The 8175-nt window shown below is 45.1% G+C and overlaps 1 pseudogene; it reads right to left on the bottom strand.

The window, feature by feature from the left end:
• Positions 1-2748: 2748 nt before the first annotated feature.
• On the bottom strand, positions 2749-4497 carry LOC104845950 (pre-mRNA-splicing factor SYF1-like; annotated as a pseudogene).
• Positions 4498-8175: the final 3678 nt, after the last annotated feature.

Raw genomic sequence — 8175 nt, 5'->3', positions numbered from 1 at the left:
ACAATGGGCTCAAACATAGCAACGCTTATGAGGAAGGAGCAGAGCCGGGCAGTATTTTGTTCTGTTGTACAGAGGGTTTGTATGAGTTGGAATCAACTTGACAGCACCTAACAACGACAACAATTCCACAGGATTGTTGTGAACGTTTGTTGTCGTTAGGTGCTATGGAGTTGATTTCCACTCATAATGACTTCACGTGACAGAGTAGAACTGTCCCATAGCGTTTTCTACATTGTAATCTTTATGGAAGCAGATTGCCAGGTCTTTCTCCCACAGAGTGGCTGGGTGGGTTTGAACCGCCAATCTTTAGGTTAGCAGCCCAGGACTTAAGTGTTGTATGAGGACAAAGAACAACTACAAAACATACTGTTTAGGATAACTTGGTTCCCTATCAAGATGTTGCTATAAGATAGCAAACAAATATAACATTTTACATATGCATCCCAGAAAATATATATTTAGAAATATCCCTCAAATTAGAAGGGCTAGAAGGGTCAAGGAAGGGCTCTAAAATTTCTGTTTATCAATTTTATGCCAGGCAAGTGATATACTTATCACATTTAGTCCTCACATCTGATGTGGTAAAATTATTAACACCCTTAGATATAAGGAGTGGACAGGTTCAGTAACTTGTACGACAAGGCCCAAACCCAGTTACCCAGTGCCGTCGAGTACGCTACTAAATAAAAAAAAAAAAAAATTTTTTTTTTTTGGGGTGAAAACTTCACATCTTGTATCTCTGATGCAAAAGCCTTCTATTTTTATCATGCTGCCTTCCAGCTTCATAGTAAAACTAAAGTATACACTTTTTCACTGAGGATAATGCAAAGACTGTTAAATGTGCCTTCTTTCCTCAAGCAGTGGCTTCAAAGTCAGTCTAGGCACAAGAAAAGCAATGTTGACAAGTAAAATGGCATTGCTTGGCTGCCCCAGGAAGGGCAGCATCTTCTCAGAAGAGGAGGCTCTGTTAAATTTTGTGTCTTAGTTTACCTGTTGGAGCCTTGGTGGTGCAGTGGCTAAGGGCTCCGCTGTTAACCAAAAGGTTGTCAGTTCTAATCCACCAGCTGCTCCTTGGAAGCCTCATGGAATGCCACAAGTGGATGGCCTTAACAAATTTATTTTCTCACAATTTAGGAGGTTGAGGTCTGAATTCAGAGTGCTGGTTCGAGGTGAAGGCTCTCTCTGTCAACTCTGAAGGAAGGTCCTTGTCTCTTCAGTTTCTGCTTTCTGGTTCCTTGGAGATCTCCGTGCAGCTTGGCATCAATCTTCCCCCATCTCTGCTTTGCTTGTCTACTTTGCTCACTTAATTCCTTATATCTCATAAGACATTGACTCAAAATACACCCTACACCAATCCTGCCTCATTAACATAACAAAGGCAACTCATCCCCAAATGAAAGTATAACCACACGCATAGAGTTCAGGGTTTCCAACACATATTTTGGGGGGACATAATTCAATCCAAAATATTTTGTAAACACCCCTTCAAAAAAAAAAAAACTCACAAAAACAAAAAAGTTGCTGCTGAACCAATTCCAACTCATGGCAACCCCATCTGTGTGAGAGTAAAACTAAGATCCATACAGTTTTCAATGGCCGTGATTTCAGAAGTAGATTGCCAAGGCCTTTCTTCCAAGATGCCTCTGGGTGGATTCAAACCACCAACCTTTCAGTCAGTAGTCAAGCACTTAATTGTTTGTACCACCCACACTCTGCTCATCATGCCCTGAAGAGAATTCTGGGAGAGCAAGAGAGAAAAGAGGAATGAAACCACTCTGTATCATTTTGTGGACAAGGCTCTCCTCATCTAGGCAGGGAATCTTCGTGTATTACTTACTACCATAATTGGAAACCCTGGTGGTGAAGTTGTTAAGAGTTCGGCTGCTAACCAAGAGGCGGGCAGTTCAAACCCAGGAGAAGCTCCTTGGAAACTCCATGAGGTAGTTCTACTCTGTCCCATAGGGTCACTATGAGTCAGATTACAGCAATGAGTTTGCGTTTTTTTTTTTTTTTTTTTTACCCATAGTTAGCAGGTAGAAGGTTGTTTCCTATAGATCACCCTGTAGGAAGGCAGCTTCCTTTTCTTACTATGGTTTGCACTTTCTCTGTGATGTATTGTTTGTCCTTGAGAGGTCAGGCTGTGTGTCTGTGCATATGAGAGGGAGAAGGCAAAGGGGAGAGGAGAGACAGACATAGTCCAAGAATGAACAAAAGGGACCAGGGATAGATTTGGAAGGCCACAAAAGCATGTGGAGACACCATCAAATTTCTCCAGCCAGGGCTTCAAACTGGTTGGTTCTAGTTCAAACCCTTGCTGAGAATTTGCATTTCCACCCAGATACATTGAGTCAGAATCTACATTTTAACAAGATTCCCAGGTCATTCTCATGTATAATAAATTTTGAGAACCAGTGCTTTGCTAGTGGTTCTCAGAATTGGTCCCTATCCAGCAGCATTAGCATGCCTGGAAATTTGTTAGAAATGCAAATTCTCAGCAAGGGTTCAAACCAGAAGAAATAGGTTCAAAAACCTCCCTCCAGCAGAGGGAATGGGAGCCCAGGGGGAGATGGCACCTGAGCACTGAAGGCCTCATCCCCGTACTGCCTTATGTGCTTTCAGAATAGAAATGTATTCTTTGGAAAATACTGTCATAGGTTGAGTCCCAGTGTCCTGGCTGGGAGTAAGAAGAGAGGGAAGGGATTCCAGAAAAAGGATTCTAGGATAGGACAATCAAGTTTTCCTGTGGTTACTTATTTACTTGACATAAAAACAAGCTTTATGGAGGGGAGGAGAGATAAGAGGGAGGAGTGGGGGTGTGGCCAGTCCTACTTCAGGTTCCTAACACAGCTGCTGTCTCCTTCCGCAGCATCCACACTTCTGGTGGTAGCTGTTGTGCCGAAGCTCCAGCTCGCTGCACTCACACCACATGCTCACCAGGACTTCCGCCTGCTTGAAGTTCACCTTGGTGGCCTTCTCCAGGATGACGCGGGCATCATCCAGCTGCCCACGGTCCTCAAAACTTTGCGTATTCGACCTACAGCGTGTAGGGCTTCCTGTGGCCTTGAAGGGGTCCACCGTCTTCATGGCCTCCGTGTACGTGTACCTGGTGCAGGGGCCACGCACTTGTGTCACTCATGCACGTGGCGGGGGTTCTGGCGCAGCAGGACGCTGTTGAGCAGCAGGGGCCTCAGGCTGATAAGCTGCTGGCAGCTGGCCTGGCGCAGCTCCAGGTCCACGTCGCCCTCGCTCCAAGGTGGTCTCCATCTTAGCCTTGATCATGCTCTCCTCGAACTGGGCGTAGCTGTCGAACACCTGGGTGAACTCCCGCACGGTCATCACGCTCCAGATGGCCTCCTTGTACACGTCCTGAGCCTTCTCAAAGTGGCTGCTGCAGATGTCGTAGTCTGCCAGTGAGCATGGTGGGTGTGTGTGACGCGTCCCTGGTCCACCAGACACTGGCAGTAATCTAGCCACAGCCGTGGCATCTTGTCCATGAACACAAAGGCCCTCTCATGGCAGTTGTTGACAGCTTCGTAGGCGGGGTCAGCTACATAGCGATGCTCACCCTGGGCCTGCTGCGCTTGCAGATAGCGGTAGCAGAGTTTGTAGCTGCAGGACAGCAGCTTGAGCGCCGGCTCCTACAGTTGATTGAGCCTGAATTTCGGCACATTCTTTGAACTCGATGTAGTGGAGCCAGAATTTGACTGAGAATGGGTTCTGCAAGATCTCTTCCTAGGGGAGGTCCTCGTCCTAAAAGACAAGGTCAGGCCGCAGGGGCGTGGAGATTCAAGCCATCAGCCATCACTACCATTTTCCTTTAACTCCCTGTCAGAGGGTAGGCTGCTGGCTCACAGACGGGCCAAAGAATCCAAGATTAGCAGGTAAAATGGGAGGCTGATGAATCCCAAGATTGGCAGACAATACTGGCAGGCCTCTGGCTCATCTCAAGAACTGGAGATGAGATGAGAACCAGCGATCCAGAGGGAGAGCCTTAGCTGGAAATCCACTTATATACTGGAGGCAGGCCACACCCATGCCCCCCAAGGAAACACCCTTTCAACTGATTGGCTGCTCATAGCAGATCTCATCAGGGAGATGATTAAATTATATTAAATCTCATTACAGAAGTGATTACATCATTACATGGCTGCCAAGCTACATCATAAACCTAAACCACTGAGAACCACGGCCCAGCCAAGTTGACACACAACCTTAACCATCACATTTGGTAAAGTCAGTTTTCTTCTCCAGTCCTGTGTTAGGTAGTGTTGCTTTGGAAATTAATGGATGGGCAGTGGGCACTGTGTCTGCTTGTCATGAGTGAGTAAGGGTGGTGCACCTGTCCCCATGTCCTCATGCTGTCTAACAGCAGGGCCCACCTGGCACCAGCAGCAGCAGTGGCAGCAGCACATAGAGAAGTTCTAGGCAGAGGGAAACTATAAAGTAAACAGATGCCTCACACTGGCAGCCTCGCAGTGGTAGGAGCACGGTGACCATAGAGTAGAAGCCTGCAGTGTGTTCAAACTCTGGTGCAAGCTGGAAGCAAGTCTTTTTTTTTCTCCAAGTAACTAGAGACAAATGATTCTGGTAACACAACAACCAAAGTCACCTGGAAAAAGGAAGAGAGGCAAGGGTGGAAGTGTCTGGAGGGAAGCATTTGGGGCATAATAGGTACTCTCTTGCAAAAATCTGTCGCTGTTGAGTTGATTTCAACTCATAGTGACCCTATAGGACAGAGTAGAACTGCCCCATAGGGTTTCTAAGGAGCGGCTGGTGGAGTCAAACTGCCAGTCTTTGGGTTAGCAGCCATATCTCGTAACCACTATGCTGCCAGGGTGCCAAATAGGTGCTCAGTAAAAGATATTTATCCTTTTTCCCTCCATGATGGCCTGCTTGGTATTTTGACTTGTCTTATAATGTGTATGAGTTCCTACCCACCGTTTATGGGCTTATCCCTATGGAGTTTCCAAAAAAAAAAAAAAATTATCTATTTTACTCACGGCACACCGTTGAGCAGTATAGTAATTAAGCATTTGGCCCCTGACCTTACATTGCCTGGCCTCACCTCTGGGTTATCAGTTTAACTGCTGTGTGGCCTAGGGCAAGTTATTTAATTTCTCTAGACCCCAATTTTCTCATCTATAAACAGGGATAGTAATAGTACCTAATGTATAATATTTTGTGAAGATTCAATTGGAGAATTAATATGATTTGCAGAGTTGTTGCTATATCATAAGTGCTCGGGAAATGTTATCTTTAATTGTAATTATTTCTAAAACACTAGGAATCTCTACCCTCCCCTATGGAGAAGAATGAGGACACATGTGAGAAAGGATAACACGGCCAGCGATGTCTGACCATTTAATTGATGCTGTGTTCCTGGGAAAGAGCTCCAGGCTTTAGCTCAGTGGTTCTTAACCTTGGCTGCACATTAGAATCGCCTGCGGAGCACCTAAAGACCCTAATCCTGCTCCTGGACTAATTAAATCAGAAGATGTAGGGGTGGCATCCAGGCTTCCACCATTTTTAAAGCTTTCCAGGTTATTCTAATCCGCAGCCGTGATTGAGAACAATAACACTAGCTCCTAGCTATTCCAGGTGTAGACTCAGGACCAGCAGGCTCGGCATCACTTGGGAGCTTGTTAGAAATACTGGCTGTTGCCTGACCCCAACTCCAGATGTATTGAATCGGCCTGCAGTTTAATAAGATCCCCAGGTGGTTCATTCAGGCATTAAAGTTTGAGATGTGTGGCTCTAGCTGGAGGTTTGTAGCAATACTTCTAAGCGCTTGCCCACAGCAGCAAGTAATCTTTTTTTTTTTTTTAGCAAAGAGAAATTTATTTTCTCAAAGTCTAGTAGGCTACAACTTCAAATTCAGGGCATCAGCTCCAGGGGAAGGCTTTCTCTGTCATCTCTGGAGGAAGGTCCTTCTCATCAGTCTTCCCCTGGTCGAGGAGCTTCTCAGGTGCAGGGAGCCCAGGTCTAAAGGACGCGTTCTGCTACTGGTGCTCTGTTCTTGGTGCTATGACGTCCCTCCTCTCTGCTAGGTTCCCTTTCCTTTTGTCTCTGGAGCTGTGCAGGCCACACTCCAGGGAAACTCCCTTTACATTGGATCTGGGTATCACCTGTTCAGGGTGTTACAATCCCACCCTAATCCTCTTTAACATAAAATTACAATCACAAAATGGAGGACAACTACAGAATCATGGCCCAGCCAAAATGATACACATCTTTCTGGGGGACATAATTCAGTCCATGACAAAATATTTTTTTTATAATTGTGCTTTAGGTGAAAGTTTACAAATCAAGTCTCTCTTTCACACAAAAACCCACATACAACTTGCTACACACTCCCAATTACTCTCCCTCTAATGATGAGACAGCCTGCTCTCTCACTCCACTCTCTCTTTTCATGTCCATTTCACCAGCTTCTAACCACCTCCACCCTCTCTTCTCCCCTCCAGGCAGGAGATGCCAACATAGTCTCAAGTGTCCACCTGATCCAAGAAGCTCACTCCTCACTAGCATCCCTCTCCAACCCATTGTCCAGTCCAATCCATGTCTGAAGAGTTGGCTTCAGGAATGGTTCCTGTCCTGGGCCAACAGAAGGTCTAGGGACCATGACCACTGGGGTTCTTCTAGTCTCAGTCAGACCATTAAGTCTGCTCTTATGAGAATTTGGGGTTTGCATCCCACTGCTCTCCTGCTCCCTCAGGGGTTCTCTGTTGTGTTCCCTGTCAGAGAGTCATCGGTTGTAGCTGGGCACCATCTAGTTATTCTGGTCTCAGGATGATGTAGTCTCTGGTTCATGTGGCCCTTTCTGTCTCTTGGACTCATAATTACCTTGTGTCCTTGGTGTTCTTCATTCTCCTTTGATCCAGGTAGGTTGAGACCAATTGATGCATCTTAGATGGCTGCTCGTTAGCATTTAAGACCCCAGACGCCACTCTTCAAAGTGGGATGCAGAATGTTTTCGTAATAGATTTTATTATGCCAATTGACTTAGATGTCCCCTGAAACCATGGCCCCCATACCCCTGCCCCTGCTACGCTGGCCTTCAAAGCATTCAGTTTATTCAGGAAACTTCTTTGCTTTTGGTTTAGTCCACTTGTGCTGACCTCCCCTGTATTGTGTGCTGTCTTTCCCTTCACCTAAAGTAGTTCTTATCTACTGTCTAACTAGTGAATGTCCCTCCCCCACCCTCCCCCTCCCTCCCTCCCCCCACCCTCCCCCTCCCCCCTCGCATAACCACAAAAGAATGTTTTCTTCTTAAACTATTTCTCAAGTGGTCTTCTGCAATATTTGTCCTTTTGCATCTGACTAATTTCACTCAGCATAATGCCTTCCAGGTTCCTCCATGTTGTGAAATGTTTCACAGATTCATCACTGTTCTTTACTGATGCGTAGTATTCCATTGTGTGAATATACCATAATTTACTTATCCATTCATCTGTTGATGGGCACCTTGGTTCCTTCCATCTTTTTGCTATTGTAAACAGTGCTACAATAAACATGGGTATGCATATATCTGTTCATGTAAAGGCTCCTATTTCTCTAGTATATATTCCAAGGAGTGGGATTGCTGGATTGTATGGTAGTTCCATTTCTAGCTTTTTAAGGAAGTGCCAAATCGATTTCCAAAGTGGTTGTACCGTCTGACATTCCCACCAGCAGTGTATAAGTGTTCTAGTCTCTCCACAGCCTCTCCAACATTTATTCTTTTAGTTTTTTTGGATTAATGCCAGCCTTGTTGGAGTGAGATGGAATCTCATTGTAGTTTTGATCTGCATTTCTCTAATGGCTAATGATCGTGAACATTTCCTCATATATCTGTTAGCTACCTGAATGTCTTCTTTAGTGAAGTGTCTATTCATATCTTTTGCCCATTTTTTAATTGGGTTATTTGTCTTTTTGCAGTATCATGTAGACTTTAGAGATCAGGTGCTGATCAGAAATGTCATAGCTAAAAACTTTTTCCCAGTCTGTAGGTAGTCTTTTTACGCTTTTGGTAAAGTCTTTGGATGCGCATAGGTGCTTGATTTTTAGGAGCTCCCAGGTTTTAGTTACCTAGTTTTTCTTCTACATGCTTTATACTGTCTTGTATACTGTTTATGCCATGTTGGGGCTCCTAATTTGTCCCTATTTTTTCTTCCATGATCTTTATCATTTTAGATT

Source organism: Loxodonta africana, chromosome 5 (assembly GCF_030014295.1).
Source record: "Loxodonta africana isolate mLoxAfr1 chromosome 5, mLoxAfr1.hap2, whole genome shotgun sequence".
NCBI classification, from domain to species: Eukaryota; Metazoa; Chordata; class Mammalia; order Proboscidea; family Elephantidae; genus Loxodonta; species Loxodonta africana.
Note: the sequence above shows the minus strand (reverse complement) of the source record. Positions and strands in the feature narration are given on the sequence as shown.